Source organism: Heterodontus francisci, unplaced genomic scaffold, assembly GCF_036365525.1.
Source record: "Heterodontus francisci isolate sHetFra1 unplaced genomic scaffold, sHetFra1.hap1 HAP1_SCAFFOLD_63, whole genome shotgun sequence".
Classification (NCBI taxonomy): domain Eukaryota; kingdom Metazoa; phylum Chordata; class Chondrichthyes; order Heterodontiformes; family Heterodontidae; genus Heterodontus; species Heterodontus francisci.
The window spans coordinates 2,809,994-2,828,325 of NW_027142037.1; positions in this window are offsets into that span (position 1 = coordinate 2,809,994).

The window sequence follows — 18,332 nt, forward strand, 5'->3', positions numbered from 1 at the left end:
CATGATCCTGCCAGGTGTGTATGGGGTTTCACAGTGTATCAGGATTCTGCCAGGTGTGTTTGGGGTGTTCACAGTGGATCAGCATCCTGCGAGGTGTGTATGGGGTTTTCACATTTTATCAGGGTCCATCCAGGTGTGTATGGGGTTTTCACAGTGTATCAGGATCCTGCCAGGAGTGTATGGGGTTTTCACAGTGTATCAGGATCCTGCCAGGTGTGTATGGGGTTTTCACAGTGGATCAGGATCCTGCCAGGTGTGTATGGGGTTTTCACAGTGTATCAGGATCCTGCCAGGTGTGTATGGGGTTTTCATAGTGTGTCAGATTCCTGCCAGTTGTGTATGCGGTTTTCACAGTGGATCAGGATCCTGCCAGGTCTGTATGGGGTTTCACAGTGTATCAGTTACCTGCCAGGTGTGTTTGGGGCTTTCACAGCGTATCAGGATCCTGCCAGCTGTGTATGGGTGTGTTCACAGTGCACCAGTATCCTGCCACGTGTGCATGGTGTTTTCACATTTGAGCAGGATCCTGCCAGGTGTGTTTGGGTTTTCACAGTGGATCAGGTTCCTGCCAGGTGTGTATGGGGTTTCCACAGTGTATCAGGTTCTGCCAGGTGTGTATGGGGTTTTCACAGTGGATCAGGATCCTGCCAGGTGTGTATGGGGTTTTCCCAGTGTATCAGGATCCTGCCAGGTGTGTATGGGGATTTCACAGTGTATCAGGAACCTGCCAGGTGTGTATGGGGTTTTACAGTATATCAGGGTCCTGCCAGGTTTGTATGAGGTTTCAAAGTGGATCAGGATCCTGACAGGTTTGTCTGGGTTTTCACAGTGTATCAAGATCCTGCCAGGTGTGTATGGGGGTTTCATAGTGTATCAGGATCCTGCCAGGAGTGGATGGGGTTTTCACAGTGTATCAGGATCCTGCCAGGTGTGTATGGGGTTTTCACAGATTATCAGGACCCTGCCAGGTGTGTATGGGGTTTTCACAGTGGATCAGGGTCCTGCCAGGTGTGTATGGGATTTCACAGTGCATCAGGTTCCTGCCAGATGTGTATGGGGATTCACTGTGTGTCAGGACCCTGCCTGATGTACATGGGGTTTTCACAGTGCATCAGGATCCTGCCAGATGTATCTGGGGTTTCACAGTGCATCAAGATCCTGCCAGGTGTGTGTGGGGTTTCACAGTGTATCAGGATGCTGCCAAATGTGAACGGGGTTTCACAGTGGATCAGGCTCCTGCCAGGTGTGAATGGTGTTTTCACAGTGTATCAGGATCTTTCCAGTTGTGTATGGGGGTTTCACAGTGGATCAGGATCCTGCCAGGTGTTTCTGGGGATTCACAGTGTATCAGGATCCTGCCAAATGTGAACGGGGTTTCACAGTGGATCAGGATCCTGCCAGGTGTGTATGGAGTTTCACCGTGTATCAGGATCCTGCCATATGTGAATGGGGTTTCACTGTGGATCTGGATCCGGCCAGGTGTGTTTGGGGTTTTCACAGTGTATCAGGGTACTGCCAGGTGTGTATGGGATTTTCACAGTGTATCAGGATCTGCCAGGTGTGTATGGGGTTTTCACAGTGTATCAGGATCCTGCCCGGTGTGTATGGGGTTTTCACAGTGTATCAGGATCCTGCCAGGTGTGTATGGGGATTCACAGTGTATCAGGGCCCTGCCAGGTGTGTATGGGGTTTCACAGTGTAACAGGATCCTGCCAGGTGTGTATGGGGGTTTCACAGTGGATCAGGATCCTGCCAGGTGTGTATGGGGTTTCACAGTGGATAAGGATACTGCCAGGTGTGTATTTGTTTGCACAGTGTATCAGGATCCTGCCAGGTGTGTATGGGGTATTCACAGTGGATCAGGATCCTGCCAGGTGTGTATGGGGTTTTCACAGTGTATCAGGATCCTGCCACGTGTGTATGGGGAATTCACAGTGTATCAGGATCTGCCAGGTGTGCATGGGGTTTTCACATTGCATCAGGATCCTGCCAGATGTGTCTGGGGTTTCACAGTGTATCAAGATCCTGCCAGGTGTGTATGGGGTTTCACAATGTATCAGGATGCTGCCGAATGTGAACGGGGTTTCACAGTGGATCAGGATCCTGCCAGGTGTGTATGGGATTTCACAGAGTATCAGGATCCTGCCAGATGTGAATTGGGTTTTCACAGTGAATCAGGATACTGAAATGTGTGTACGGGGTTTTCACAGTGGAGCGGGGTCCTGCAGGTGTGTATGCGGTTTCACAGTGGATCAGGATCCTGCCAGGTGTGTATGGGGTTTACACAGTGTATCAGGATCCTGCCGGCTGTCTCAGGGGTTTTCACAGTGTATCAGGGTCCTGCCAAGTGTGTCCGGGGTTTTCATAGTGTAACAGGATCCTGCCAGGTATGTAAGGGGTTTTCACAGTGAATCAGGATCCTGCCAGGTGTTGATGTGGTTTCACAGTGTATCAGGATCCTGCCAGGTGTGTCTGGGGGTTTTCACAGTGTATCAGGATCCTGCCAGGTGAGTATGGGAGTTTTCACAGTGTATCAGGATCCTGCCAGGTGTGTATGGAATTTTCGCAGTTTATCAGGGCCCTGCCAGGTGTGTATGGGGTTTCACAGTGTGTCAGGATCCTGCCAGATGTGTGTGGGGTTTCACAGTGTATCAGGATCCTGCCAGGTGTGTATGGGTTTCATAGTGTTTCAGGATCCTGCCAGGTGTGTATGGGGTTTCACAGTGTATAAGGATCTGCCAGGTGTGTATGGGGTTTTCACAGTGTATCAGGATCCTGCCAGGTGTGTATGTGGTTTTCTCAGTTTATCAGGATCCTGCCAGTTGTGTATGTGGTTTTCACTGTGTATCAGAATCCTGCCAGGTGTTTATGTGGTTTCACAGTGTATCAGGATCCTGCCAGGTGAGTCTGGGGGTTTTCACAGTGTATCAGGATCCTGCCAGGTGAGTATGGGAGTTTTCACAGTATATCAGGAACCTGCCAGGTGTGTATGGGGTTTTCACAGTGTGTCAGGATCCTGCCAGATGTGAATGGGGTTCTCACAGTTTATCAGGATCCTGCCAGGTGTGTACGGGGTTTTCACAGTGGAGCGGGATCCTGCCAGGTGTGTTTGGGGTTTCACAGTGGATCAGGATCCTGCCAGGTGTGTATGGGATTTGCACAGAGCATCAGTATCCTGCCAGGTGTGTAAGGGGTTTTCACAGTGTATCATGGTCCTGCCAAGTGTGTACGGGGTTTTCACAGTGAATCAGGATCCTGCCAGGTATGTAAGGGGTTTTCACAGTGTATCAGTGTCCTGCCAGGTGTGTATGGGGTTTTCACAGTGTATCAGGATCCTGCCTGATGTACATGTGGTTCTCACAGTGCATCAGGATCCTGCCAGATGTGTCTGGGGTTTCACAGTGCATCAAGATCCTGTCAGGTGTGTATGGGGTTTCACAGTGTATCAGGATGCTGCCAAATGTGAACGGGGCTTCACAGTGGATCAGGCTCCTGCCAGGTGTGAATGGTATTTTCACAGTGTCTCAGGATCTTTCCAGTTGTGTATGGGGGTTTCACAGTGTATCAGGATCCTGCCAAATGTGAACGGGGTTTTACAGTGGATCAGGATCCTGCCAGGTGTGTATGGGGTTTCACCGTGTATCAGGATCCTGCCATATGTGAATGGGGTTTCACTGTGGATCTGGATCCTGCCAGGTGTGTTTGGGGTTTTCACAGTGTATCAGGGTACTGCCAGGTGTGTATGGGATTTTCATAGTGTATCAGGATCTGCCAGGTGTGTATGGGGTTTTCACAGTGTATCAGGATCCTGCCCGGTGTGTATGGGGTTTTCACAGTGTATCAGGATCCTGCCAGGTGTGTATGGGGATTCACAGTGTATCTAGGCCCTTCCAGGTGTGTATGGGGTTTCACAGTGTAACAGGATCCTGCCAGGTGTGTATGGGGGTTTCACAGTGGATCAGGATCCTGCCAGGTGTGTATGGGGTTTCACAGTGGATCAGGATACTGCCAGGTGTGTATTTGTTTTCACAGTGTATCAGGATCCTGCCAGGTGTGTATGGGGTATTCACAGTGGATCAGGATCCTGCCAGGTGTGTATGGGGTTTTCACACTGTATCAGGATCCTGCCACGTGTGTATGTGGTATTCACAGTGTATCAGGATCTGCCAGGTGTGTATGGGGTTTTCACATTGCATCAGGATCCTGACAGATGTGTCTGGGGTTTCACAGTGTATCAAGATCCTGCCAGGTGTGTATGGGGTTTCACAATGTATCAGGATGCTGCCGAATGTGAACGGGGTTTCACAGTGGATCAGGATCCTGCCAGGTGTGTATGGGGTTTCACAGTGTATCACGAACCTGCCAGATGTGAATGGGGTTTTCACAGTGAATCAGGATACTGCCAAGTGTGTACGGGGTTTTCACAGTGGAGCGGGGTCCTGCAGGTGTGTATGCGGTTTCACAGTGGATCAGGATCCTGCCAGGTGTGTTTGGTGTTTTCACAATGGATCAGGATCCTGGCAGGTGTGTATGGGGCTTTCAGTGCATCAGGATCTTGCCAGGTGTGTATGGAGTTTTCACAGTGTATCAGGATCCTGCCAGGTGTGTATGGTGTTTTCACAGTGTATCAGAATCCTGCCAGGTGTGTATGGGGTTTTCACAGTGTATCAGGATACTACCAGGTGTGTATGGGGTTTTCACAGTGCATCAGGATCCTGCCAGGTGTGTATGGTGTTTTCACAGTGTATCAGCATCCTGCCAGGTGTGTATGGGGTTTTCACAGTGTAACAGTATCCTGCCAGGTGTGTATGGGGTTTTCACTGTGTATCAGGATCCTGCAGGTGTGTATGGGGTTTTCACAGTGTGTCAGGATCCTGCCAGGTGTGTATGGGGTTTTCATAGGCTATCAGGATCCTGCCAGGTGTGTATGGGTTTTTCACAGTGTATCAGGGTCCTGTCATGTGTGTATGGGGTTTTCACAGTTTATCGGTATCCTGCCACTTGTGTATGGGGTTTTCACAGTGTATCAGGGTCCTGCCAGGTTTGTATGAGGTTTCAAAGTTGATCAGGATCCTGCCAGGTTTGTATGGGTTTTCACAGTGTATCAAGATCCTGCCAGGTGTGTATGGGGGTTTCATAGTGTATCAGGATCCTGCCAGGTGTTTATGGGGTTTTCACAGTGTATCAGGATCCTGCCAGGTGTGTATGGGGTTTTCACAGATTATCAGGACCCTGCCAGGTGTGTATGGGGTTTTCACAGTGGATCAGGGTCCTGCCAGGTGTGTATGGGATTTCACAGTGCATCAGGTTCCTGCCAGATGTGTATGGGGTTTCACTGTGTGTCAGGACCCTGCCTGATGTACATGGGGTTTTCACAGTGCATCAAGATCCTGCCAGATGTATCTGGGGTTTCACAGTGCATCAAGATCCTGCCAGGTGTGTGTGGGGTTTCACAGTGTATCAGGATGCTGCCAAATGTGAACGGGGTTTCACAGTGGATCAGGCTCCTGCCAGGTGTGAATGGTGTTTTCACAGTGTATCAGGATCTTTCCAGTTGTGTATGGGGGTTTCACAGTGGATCAGGATCCTGCCAGGTGTTTCTGGGGATTCACAGTGTATCAGGATCCTGCCAAATGTGAACGGGGTTTCACAGTGGATCAGGATCCTGCCAGGTGTGTATGGAGTTTCACCGTGTATCAGGATCCTGCCATATGTGAATGGGGTTTCACTGTGGATCTGGATCCGGCCAGGTGTGTTTGGGGTTTTCACAGTGTATCAGGGTACTGCCAGGTGTGTATGGGATTTTCACAGTGTATCAGGATCTGCCAGGTGTGTATGGGGTTTTCACAGTGTATCAGGATCCTGCCCGGTGTGTATGGGGTTTTCACAGTGTATCAGGATCCTGCCAGGTGTGTATGGGGATTCACAGTGTATCAGGGCCCTGCCAGGTGTGTATGGGGTTTCACAGTGTAACAGGATCCTGCCAGGTGTGTATGGGGGTTTCACAGTGGATCAGGATCCTGCCAGGTGTGTATGGGGTTTCACAGTGGATAAGGATACTGCCAGGTGTGTATTTGTTTGCACAGTGTATCAGGATCCTGCCAGGTGTGTATGGGGTATTCACAGTGGATCAGGATCCTGCCAGGTGTGTATGGGGTTTTCACAGTGTATCAGGATCCTGCCACGTGTGTATGGGGTATTCACAGTGTATCAGGATCTGCCAGGTGTGTATGGGGTTTTCACATTGCATCAGGATCCTGCCAGATGTGTCTGGGGTTTCACAGTGTATCAAGATCCTGCCAGGTGTGTATGGGGTTTCACAATGTATCAGGATGCTGCCGAATGTGAACGGGGTTTCACAGTGGATCAGGATCCTGCCAGATGTGAATTGGGTTTTCACAGTGAATCAGGATACTGAAATGTGTGTACGGGGTTTTCACAGTGGAGCGGGGTCCTGCAGGTGTGTATGCGGTTTCACAGTGGATCAGGATCCTGCCAGGTGTGTATGGGGTTTACACAGTGTATCAGGGTCCTGCCAAGTGTGTCCGGGGTTTTCATAGTGTAACAGGATCCTGCCAGGTATGTAAGGGGTTTTCACAGTGAATCAGGATCCTGCCAGGTGTTGATGTGGTTTCACAGTGTATCAGGATCCTGCCAGGTGTGTCTGGGGGTTTTCACAGTGTATCAGGATCCTGCCAGGTGAGTATGGGAGTTTTCACAGTGTATCAGGATCCTGCCAGGTGTGTATGGAATTTTCGCAGTTTATCAGGGCCCTGCCAGGTGTGTATGGGGTTTCACAGTGTGTCAGGATTCTGCCAGATGTGTATGGGGTTTCACAGTGTATCAGGATCCTGCCAGGTGTGTATGGGTTTCATAGTGTTTCAGGATCCTGCCAGGTGTGTATGGGGTTTCACAGTGTATAAGGATCTGCCAGGTGTGTATGGGGTTTTCACAGTGTATCAGGATCCTGCCAGGTGTGTATGTGGTTTTCTCAGTTTATCAGGATCCTGCCAGTTGTGTATGTGGTTTTCACTGTGTATCAGGATCCTGCCAGGTGTTTATGTGGTTTCACAGTGTATCAGGATCCTGCCAGGTGAGTCTGGGGGTTTTCACAGTGTATCAGGATCCTGCCAGGTGAGTATGGGAGTTTTCACAGTATATCAGGAACCTGCCAGGTGTGTAAGGGGTTTTCACAGTGTGTCAGGATCCTGCCAGATGTGAATGGGGTTCTCACAGTTTATCAGGATCCTGCCAGGTGTGTACGGGGTTTTCACAGTGGAGCGGGATCCTGAAAGGTGTGTTTGGGGTTTCACAGTGGATCAGGATCCTGCCAGGTGTGTATGGGATTTACACAGAGCATCAGTATCCTGCCAGGTGTGTAAGGGGTATTCACAGTGTATCATGGTCCTGCCAAGTGTGTACGGGGTTTTCACAGTGAATCAGGATCCTGCCAGGTATGTAAGGGGTTTTCACAGTGTATCAGTGTCCTGCCAGGTGTGTATGGGGTTTTCACAGTGTATCAGGATCCTGCCTGATGTACATGTGGTTCTCACAGTGCATCAGGATCCTGCCAGATGTGTCTGGGGTTTCACAGTGCATCAAGATCCTGTCAGGTGTGTATGGGGTTTCACAGTGTATCAGGATGCTGCCAAATGTGAACGGGGCTTCACAGTGGATCAGGCTCCTGCCAGGTGTGAATGGTATTTTCACAGTGTATCAGGATCTTTCCAGTTGTGTATGGGGGTTTCACAGTGTATCAGGATCCTGCCAAATGTGAACGGGGTTTTACAGTGGATCAGGATCCTGCCAGGTGTGTATGGGGTTTCACCGTGTATCAGGATCCTGCCATATGTGAATGGGGTTTCACTGTGGATCTGGATCCTGCCAGGTGTGTTTGGGGTTTTCACAGTGTATCAGGGTACTGCCAGGTGTGTATGGGATTTTCATAGTGTATCAGGATCTGCCAGGTGTGTATGGGGTTTTCACAGTGTATCAGGATCCTGCCCGGTGTGTATGGGGTTTTCACAGTGTATCAGGATCCTGCCAGGTGTGTATGGGGATTCACAGTGTATCTAGGCCCTTCCAGGTGTGTATGGGGTTTCACAGTGTAACAGGATCCTGCCAGGTGTGTATGGGGGTTTCACAGTGGATCAGGATCCTGCCAGGTGTGTATGGGGTTTCACAGTGGATCAGGATACTGCCAGGTGTGTATTTGTTTTCACAGTGTATCAGGATCCTGCCAGGTGTGTATGGGGTATTCACAGTGGATCAGGATCCTGCCAGGTGTGTATGGGGTTTTCACACTGTATCAGGATCCTGCCACGTGTGTATGTGGTATTCACAGTGTATCAGGATCTGCCAGGTGTGTATGGGGTTTTCACATTGCATCAGGGTCCTGCCAGATGTGTCTGGGGTTTCACAGTGTATCAAGATCCTGCCAGGTGTGTATGGGGTTTCACAATGTATCAGGATGCTGCCGAATGTGAACGGGGTTTCACAGTGGATCAGGATCCTGCCAGGTGTGTATGGGGTTTCACAGTGTATCACTAACCTGCCAGATGTGAATGGGGTTTTCACAGTGAATCAGGATACTGCCATGTGTGTACGGGTTTTCACAGTGGAGCGGGGTCCTGCAGGTGTGTATGCGGTTTCACAGTGGATCAGGATCCTGCCAGGTGTGTTTGGTGTTTTCACAATGGATCAGGATCCTGGCAGGTGTGTATGGGGCTTTCAGTGCATCAGGATCTTGCCAGGTGTGTATGGAGTTTTCACAGTGTATCAGGATCCTGCCAGGTGTGTATGGTGTTTTCACAGTGTATCAGAATCCTGCCAGGTGTGTATGGGGTTTTCACAGTGTATCAGGATACTGCCAGGTGTGTATGGGGTTTTCACAGTGCATCAGGATCCTGCCAGGTGTGTATGGTGTTTTCACAGTGTATCAGCATCCTGCCAGGTGTGTATGGGGTTTTCACAGTGTAACAGTATCCTGCCAGGTGTGTATGGGGTTTTCACTGTGTATCAGGATCCTGCCAGGTGTGTATGGGGTTTTCACAGTGTGTCAGGATCCTGCCAGGTGTGTATGGGGTTTTCATAGCGTATCAGGATCCTGCCAGGTGTGTATGGGTTTTTCACAGTGTATCAGGGTCCTGTCATGTGTGTATGGGGTTTTCACAGTTTCTCGGTATCCTGCCACTTGTGCATGGGGTTTTCACAGTGTATCAGGGTCCTGCCAGGTTTTTATGGTGTTTTCACAGTGTATCAGGATCCTGCCAGGTGTGTATGGGGTTTTCATTGTGTATCAGGGTCCTGCCAGGTGTGTATGGGGTTTTCACAAAATATCAGAATCCTGCCAGGGGTGTATGGGGTTTCACAGTGTGTCAGGATCCTGCCAGGTGTGTATGGGGTTTTAACTGTGTATCAGTTTACTGCCAGGTGTGTATGGGGTTTCACAGTGTATCAGGATCTGCCAGGTGTGTATGGGGTTTTCACAGTGCATCAAAATCCTGCCAGATGTTTCTGGGGTTTCACAGTGTATCAAGATCATGCCAAATGTGAACGGGGTTTCACAGTGTATCAGGATCCTTCCAGGTGTGTATGGGGTTTTCACAGTGGATCAGGATCCTGCCAGGTGTGTATGGAGTTTTCACAGTGGATCAGGATCCTGCCAGGTGTGTATGGGGTTTTCACAGTGAATCAGGATCCTGCCACGTGTGTATGGGGTTTTCACAGTGGATCAGTATCCTGCCACGCGTGTTTGGGATTTTCACAGTCGATCAGGATCCTGCCAGGTGTGTATGGGGTTTTCACAGTGGATCAAGATCCTGCCAGGTGTGCATGGGGGTTTCAGAGTGCATCAGGATCCTGCCAGGTGTGTATGGGTTTTCACAGTGTATCATGATCTTGCCAGGTGTGTATGGGGTTTTCACAGTGTGTCATGATCTTGCCATGTGTGTTTGGGGTTTTCACAGTATATCAGGATCCGGCCAGATGTTTTTGGGGTTTTCACAGTGGATCAGGATCCTGCCTGGTGTGTTTGGGGTTTTCGCAGTGCATCATGATCTTGCCAGGTGTGTTTGGGGTTTTCACAGTGTATCTTGATCTTGCCAAATGTGAACGAGGTTTCACAGTGGATCAGGATCCTGCCAGATGTGAATGTTGCTCTCACAGTGTATCAGTATCCTTCCAGGTGTGTATGGGGGTTTCACAGTGCATCAGGATCCTGCCAGATGTGTCTGGGGTTTCACAGTGCATCATGATCCTTCCAGGTGTGTATGCGGTTTTCACAGTGGATCAGGATCCTGCCAGGTGTGTATGGAGTTTTCACAGTGGATCAGGATCCTGCCAGGTGTGTATGGGGTTTTCACAGTGAATCAGGATCCTGCCACGTGTGTATGGGGTTTTCACAGTGGATCAGTATCCTGCCACGCGTGTTTGGGATTTTCACAGTCGATCAGGATCCTGCCAGGTGTGTATGGGGTTTTCACAGTGGATCAAGATCCTGCCAGGTGTGCATGGGGGTTTCAGAGTGCATCAGGATCCTGCCAGGTGTGTATGGGTTTTCACAGTGTATCATGATCTTGCCAGGTGTGTATGGGGTTTTCACAGTGTGTCATGATCTTGCCATGTGTGTTTGGGGTTTTCACAGTATATCAGGATCCGGCCAGATGTTTTTGGGGTTTTCACAGTGGATCAGGATCCTGCCTGGTGTGTTTGGGGTTTTCACAGTGCATCATGATCTTGCCAGGTGTGTTTGGGGTTTTCACAGTGTATCTTGATCTTGCCAAATGTGAACGAGGTTTCACAGTGGATCAGGATCCTGCCAGATGTGAATGTTGCTCTCACAGTGTATCAGTATCCTTCCAGGTGTGTATGGGGGTTTCACAGTGCATCAGGATCCTGCCAGATGTGTCTGGGGTTTCACAGTGCATCATGATCCTTCCAGGTGTGTGTGGGGGTTTCACCGTGGATCAGGATCCTGCCAGGTGTAAATGGGGTTTTAACAGTGTATCAGGATCCTGCCAGGGGTGTATGGGGTTTTCACAGTGCATCAGGATCCTGCCAGATGTGTCTGGGTTTTCACAGTGTATCAGAATCCTTCCAGGTGTGTATGGGGGTTTCACAGTGGATCAGAATACTGCCAGGTGTGAGTGGGGATTCACAGTGGATCAGAATCCTGCCAGGTGTGTTTGGGGATTTCACAGTGGATCAGGATCCTGCCAGGTGTGTATGGGGTTTTCACAGTGTATCAGGATCCTGCCAGGTGTGCATGGGGTTTCACAGTGTATCAGGATCCTGCCATATGTGAATGGGGTTTCTCAGTGTATCAGCTTCCTGCCAGGTGTGTACGGGGTTTTCACAGAGGATCAGGATCCTGACAGGTGTGTATGGGGGTTTCACAGTGCATCAGGATCCTGCCACGTGTGTATGGGGTTTGCACAGTGGATCAGGATCCTGCCAGGTGTGTATGGAGTTTTCACAGTGGATCAGTATCCTGCCAGCCATGTCTGGGGTTTTCACAGTGGATCAGGATCCTGCCACGTGTGTATGGGGTTTTCACAGTGGATCAGGATCCTGCCACTAGTGTATGGGGTTTTCACAGTGGATCAGGATCCTGCAACGTGTGTATGGGGTTTTCACAGTGGATCAGGATCCTGCCAGGTGTGTATGGTGTTTTCACAGTGTATCAGGATCCTGCCAGGTGTGTATGTGGGTTTCACAGTACATCAGGATCCTGCCCGGTGTGTATGGGGTTTTCACAGTGTATCAGGATCCTGCCAGGTGTGTATGGGGATTCACAGTGTATCGAGGCCCTGCCAGGTGTGTATGGGGTTTCACAGTGTAACAGGATCCTGCCAGGTGTGTATGGGGGTTTCACAGTGGATCAGGATCCTGCCAGGTGTGTATGGGGTTTCACAGTGTATCAGGATCTGCCAGGTGTGTATGGGGTTTTCACATTGCATCAGGATCCTGCCAGATGTGTCTGGGGTTTCACAGTGTATCAAGATCCTGCCAGGTGTGTATGGGGTTTCACAGTGTATCACGAACCTGCCAGATGTGAATGGGGTTTTCACAGTGCATCAGGATACTGCCATGTGTGTACGGGGTTTTCACAGTGGAGCGGGGTCCTGCAGGTGTGTATGCGGTTTCACAGTGGATCAGGATCCTGCCAGATGTGTATGGGGCTTTCAGTGCATCAGGATCTTGCCAGGTGTGTATGGAGTTTTCACAGTGTATCAGGATCCTGCCAGGTGTGTATGGTGTTTTCACAGTGTATCAGAATCCTGCCAGGTGTGTATTGGGTTTTCACAGTGTATCAGGTTCCTGCAAGGTGTGTATGGGGTTTTCACAGTGTATCAGGACCCTGCCAGGTGTGTATGGTGTTTTCACAGTGTATCAGCATCCTGCCAGGTATGTATGGGGTTTTCACAGTGTAACAGTATCCTGCCAGGTGTGTATGGGGTTTTCACAGTGTGTCAGGATCCTGCCAGGTGTGTATGGGGTTTTCATAGGGTATCAGGATCCTGCCAGGTGTGTATGGGTTTTTCACAGTGTATCAGGGTCGTGTCATGTGTGTATGTGGCTTTCACAGTTTATCGGTATCCTGCCACTTGTGTATGGGGTTTTCACAGTGTATCAGGGTCCTGCCAGGTTTTTATGGTGTTTTCACAGTGTATCAGGATCCTGCCAGGTGTGTATGGGGTTTTCATTGTGTATCAGGGTCCTGCCAGGTGTGTATGGGGTTTTCACAAAATATCAGGATCCTGCCAGGTGTGTATGGGGTTTCACAGTGTGTCAGGTTCCTGCCAGGTGTGTATGGGGTTTTAACTGTGTATCAGTTTACTGCCAGGTGTGTATGGGGTTTCACAGTGTATCAGGATCTGCCAGGTGTGTATGGGGTTTTCACAGTGCATCAAAATCCTGCCAGATGTGTCTGGGGTTTTACAGTGTATCAAGATCATGCCAAATGTGAACGGGGTTTCACAGTGTATCAGGATCCTTCCAGGTGTGTATGGGGTTTTCACAGTGGATCAGGATCCTGCCAGGTGTGTATGGAGTTTTCACAGTGGATCAGGATCCTACCAGGTGTGTATGGGGTTTTCACAGTGAATCAGGATCCTGCCACGTGTGTATGGGGTTTTCACAGTGGATCAGTATCCTGCCACGCGTGTTTGGGATTTTCACAGTCGATCAGGATCCTGCCAGGTGTGTATGGGGTTTTCACAGTGGATCAAGATCCTGCCAGGTGTGCATGGGGGTTTCAGAGTGCATCAGGATCCTGCCAGGTGTGTATGGGTTTTCACAGTGTATCATGATCTTGCCAGGTGTGTATGGGGTTTTCACAGTGTGTCATGATCTTGCCATGTGTGTTTGGGGTTTTCACAGTGTATCAGGATCCGGCCAGATGTTTTTGGGTTTTACACAGTGGATCAGGATCCTGCCTGGTGCGTTTGGGGTTTTCACAGTGCATCATGATCTTGCCAGGTGTGTTTGGGGTTTTCACAGTGTATCTTGATCTTGCCAAATGTGAACGAGGTTTCTCAGTGGATCAGGATCCTGCCAGATGTGAATGGTGCTCTCACAGTGTATCAGTATCCTTCCAGGTGTGTATGGGGGTTTCACAGTGCATCAGGATCCTGCCAGATGTGTCTGGGGATTCACAGTGCATCATGATCCTTCCAGGTGTGTATGGGGGTTTCACAGTGGATCAGGATCCTGCCAGGTGTAAATGGGGTTTTCACAGTGTATCAGGATCCTGCCAGGGGTGTATGGGGTTTTCACTTTGCATCAGCATCCTGCCAGATGTGTCTGGGCTTTCACAGTGTATCAGAATCCTTCCAGGTGTGTATCGGGGTTTCACAGTGGATCAGAATACTGCCAGGTGTGAGTGGGGATTCACAGTGGATCAGAATCCTGCCAGGTGTGTTTGGGGATTTCACAGTGGATCAGGATCCTGCCAGGTGTGTATGGGGTTTTCACAGTGTATCAGGATCCTGCCAGGTGTGCATGGGGTTTCACAGTGTATCAGGATCCTGCCAGATGTGAATGGGGTTTCTCAGTGTATCAGCTTCCTGCCAGGTGTGTACGGGGTTTTCACAGAGGATCAGGATCCTGACAGGTGTGTATGGGGGTTTCACAGCGCATCAGGATCCTGCCACGTGTGTATGGGGTTTTCAAAGTGGATCAGGATCCTGCCAGGTGTGTATGGAGTTTTCACAGTGGATCAGTATCCTGCCGGCCATGTGTGGGATTTTCCCAGTGGATCAGGATCCTGCCACGTGTGTATGGGGTTTTCACAGTGGATCAGGATCCTGCCACTAGGGTATGGGGTTTTCACAGTGGATCAGGATCCTGCAACGTGTGTATGGGGTATTCACAGTGGATCAGGATCCTGCCAGGTGTGTATGGTGTTTTCACAGTGTATCAGGATCCTGCCAGGTGTGTATGTGGGTTTCACAGTACATCAGGATCCTGCCACGTGTGTATGGGGTTTCACAGTGTATCAGGATCCTGCCTGATGTGTATGGGATTTCAGAGTGTATCAGGATCCTGCCAGATGTGTATGGGGGTTTCACAGTGGCTCAGGATCCTGCCAGTTGTCTATGGGGTTTTCACAGTGTATCAGGATCCTGCCAGGTGTGCATGGGGTTTTCACAGTGGATCAGGATCCTGCCAGATGTGTATGGGGTTTTCAGAGTGGATCAGGGTCCTGCCACGTGTGCATGGGATTTTCACACTGGATCAGGATCCTGCCAGGTGTGTATGGGTTTTTCACAGTGTATCATGATCTTGCCAGGTGTGTATGGGGTTGTCACAGTGTATCAGGATATTGCCAGGTGTGTATGGGGTTTCACAGTGCATCATGATATTGCCAGGTGTGTATGGGGTTTTCACAGTGTATCAGAATCCTTCCAGGTGTGTATGGGGGTTTCACAGTGGATCAGAATCCTGCCAGGTGTGTTTGGGGAATTCACAGTGGATCAGGATCCTGCCAGGTGTGTATGGGGTTTTCACAGTGTATCAGGGTCCTGCCAGGTGTGCATGGGGTTTCACAGTGTATCAGGATCCTGCCAGATGTGAAATGGGTTTCTCAGTGTATCAGCTTCCTGCCAGCTGTGTACGGGGTTTTCACAGAGGATCAGGATCCTGACAGGTGTGTATGGGGGTTTCACAGTGCATCAGGATCCTGCCACGTGTGTATGGGGTTTTCACAGTGGATCAGGATCTTGCCAGGTGTGTATGGAGTTTTCACAGTGGATCAGTATCCTGCCGGCCATGTCTGGGGTTTTCACAGTGGATCAGGATCCTGCCACGTGTGCATGGGGTTTTCACAGTGGAGCAGGATCCTGCCACTAGTGTATGGGGTTTTCACAGTGGATCAGGATCCTGCAACGTGTGTATGGGGTTTTCACAGTGGATCAGGATCCTGCCAGGTGTGTATGTGGGTTTCACAGTACATCAGGATCCTGCCACGTGTGTATGGGTTTTTCACAGTGTATCAGGATCCTGCCAGATGTGTATGGGGTTTTCAGAGTGGATCAGGATCCTGCCACGTGTGCATGGGGTTTTCACAGTGGATCAGGATCCTGCCAGATGTGTATGGGGTTTTCATAGTGGATCAGGGTCCTGCCACGTGTGCATGGGATTTTCACAGTGGATCAGATTCCTGCCAGGTGTGTATGGGTTTTTCACAGTGTATCATGATCTTGCCAGGTGTGTATGGGGTTGTCACAGTGTATCAGGATATTGCCAGGTGTGTATGGGGTTTCACAGTGCATCATGATATTGCCAGGTGTGTATGGGGTTTTCACAGTGTATCTGGATCCTGCCAGATGTGTATGGGGTTTTCACAGTGAATCAGGATCCTGCCAGGTGTGTTTGGGGATTTAACAGTGCATCATGATGTTGCCAGTAGTGTTTGGGGTTTTCACAGAGCATCAGGTTCCTGCCACTTGTGTTTGGGGTTTTCACAGTGTTTCATGACCTTGCCAGGGGTGTATGGGGTTTCAGAGTGGATCAGGATCCTGCCAGGTGTGTATGGGGTTTTCACAGTGGATCAGGATCCTGCCATGTGTGTATGGGGTTTTCACAGTGGATCAGGATCCTGCCAGGTGTGTATGGGGTTTTCACAGTGTATCAGGATCCTGCCAGTTGTGTATGGGGTACTCACAGTGTAGCAGGATCCTGCCACGAGTGGAGGGGGTTTCACAGTTCATCAGGACCCTGCCACGTGTGTATGGGGTTTTCAAAGTGGTTCAGGATCCTGCCAGGTGTGTATGGGGTTTTCACAGTGGATCAGGATCCTGCCAGGTGTGTATGGAGTTTTCGCAGTGGATCAGGATCCTGCCAGGTGTGTATGGTGTTTTCACAGTGAATCAGGATCCTGCCACGTGTGTATTGGGTTTTCACAGTGGATCAGTATCCTGCCACGCGTGTTTGGGATTTTCACAGTGGATCAGGATCCTGCCACGTGTGTATGGGATTTTCACAGTGGATCAAGATCCTGCCAGGTGTGCATGGGGTTTTCACAGTGTATCAGGATCCTGCCAGGTGAGTATGGGGGTTTCACAGTGCATCAGGATCTTGCCAGGTGTATATGGGCTTTCACAGTGTATCATGATCTTGCCAGGTGTGCATGGGGTTTTCACAGTGTATCATGATTTTCCCATGTGTGTTTGGGGTTTTCACAGTGTATCAGGATTATGCCAGCTATGTCTGGGGTTTTCACTGTGGATCAGGATCCTGCCACTTGTGTATGGGGTTTTCACAGTGGATCAGGATCCTGCCACTGGTGTATGGGGTTTTCACAGTGGATCAGGATCCTGCCACGTGTGTATGGAGTTTTCACAGTGGATCAGTATCCTGCCAGCTATGTCTGGGGTTTTCACAGTGGATCAGGATCCTGCCACTTGTGTATGGGGTTTTCACAGTGGATCAGGTTCCTGCCACTCGTGTATGGGGTTTTCACAGTGGATCAGGATCCTGCCACGTGTGTATGGGGTTGTCACAGTGGATCAGGATCCTGCAAGGTGTGTATGGTGTTTTCACAGTGTATCAGGATCCTGCCAGGTGTGTATGGGGGTTTCACAGTACATCAGAATCCTACCACGTGTGTATGGGGTTTTCACAGTGTCTCAGGATCCTGCCAGATGTGCATGGGGTTTTCACAGTTGATCAGGATCCTGCCAGATGTGTATGGGGTTTTCAGAGTGGATCAGGATCCTGCCACGTGTGCATGGGGTTTTCACAGTGGATCAGGATCCTGCCAGGTGTGTATGGGTTTTTCACAGTGTATCATGATCTTGCCAGGTGTGTATGGGGTTGTCACAGTGTATCAGGATATTGCCAGGTGTGTATGGGGTTTCACAGTGTATCATGATATTGCCAGGTGTGTATGGGTTTTCCACAGTGTATCTGGATCCTGCCAGATGTGGATGGGGTTTTCACGGTGGATCAGGATCCTGCCAGGTGTGTTTGGGGATTTAACAGTGCATCATGATGTTGCCAGTTGTGTTTGGGGTTTTCACAGAGCATCTGGTTCCTGCCACTTGTGTTTTGGGTTTTCACAGTGTTTCATGAACTTGCCAGGCGTGTATGGGGTTTCAGAGTGGATCAGCATCCTGCCAGATGTGAACGGGGTTTCAGAGTGGATCAGGATCCTGCCAGGGGTGTATGGGGTTTTCACAGTGGATCAGGATCTGCCAGGTGTGTATGGGGTTTCACAGTGTATCAGGATCCTGCCAGCTGTGAATGGGGTTTTCACCGTGGCTCAGGATCCTGCCAGGTGTGCATGGGGTTTTCACAGTGTATCAGGATCCTGCCAGGTGTGCATGGGGTTTTCACAAAGTATCAGTATCTGCCAGGTGTTTATGGGGTTTTCACAGTGTATCAGGATCCTGCCAGGTGTGAATGGGGTTTTCACTGTGTATCAGTATCCTGCCAGATGTGTCTGGGGTTTTCACATTGTATCAGCATCCTGCCAGATGTGAATGGGGTTTTCACAGTGTATCAGGTCCTGCCAGGTGTGTGCGGGGTTTTCACCGTGGAGCGAGATCCTGCCAGGTGTGTATGGGGTTTCACAGTGGATAAGGATCCTGCCAGATGTGTATGGGATTTCTCAGTGTATCAGGATCCAGCCAGGTGTGTATGGGGTTTTCACCGTGCATCAGGATACTGTTAGATGTGTCTGGGGATTTCACAGTGCATCAGGATCCTGCCAGATGTGTCTGCGGTTTTCACAGTGTATCAGGATCAGCCAGGTGTCTGCGGGGTTTTCACAGTGTATCAGGATCCTGCCAGATGTGTCTGGGGTTTTCACAGTGCATCAGGATCTG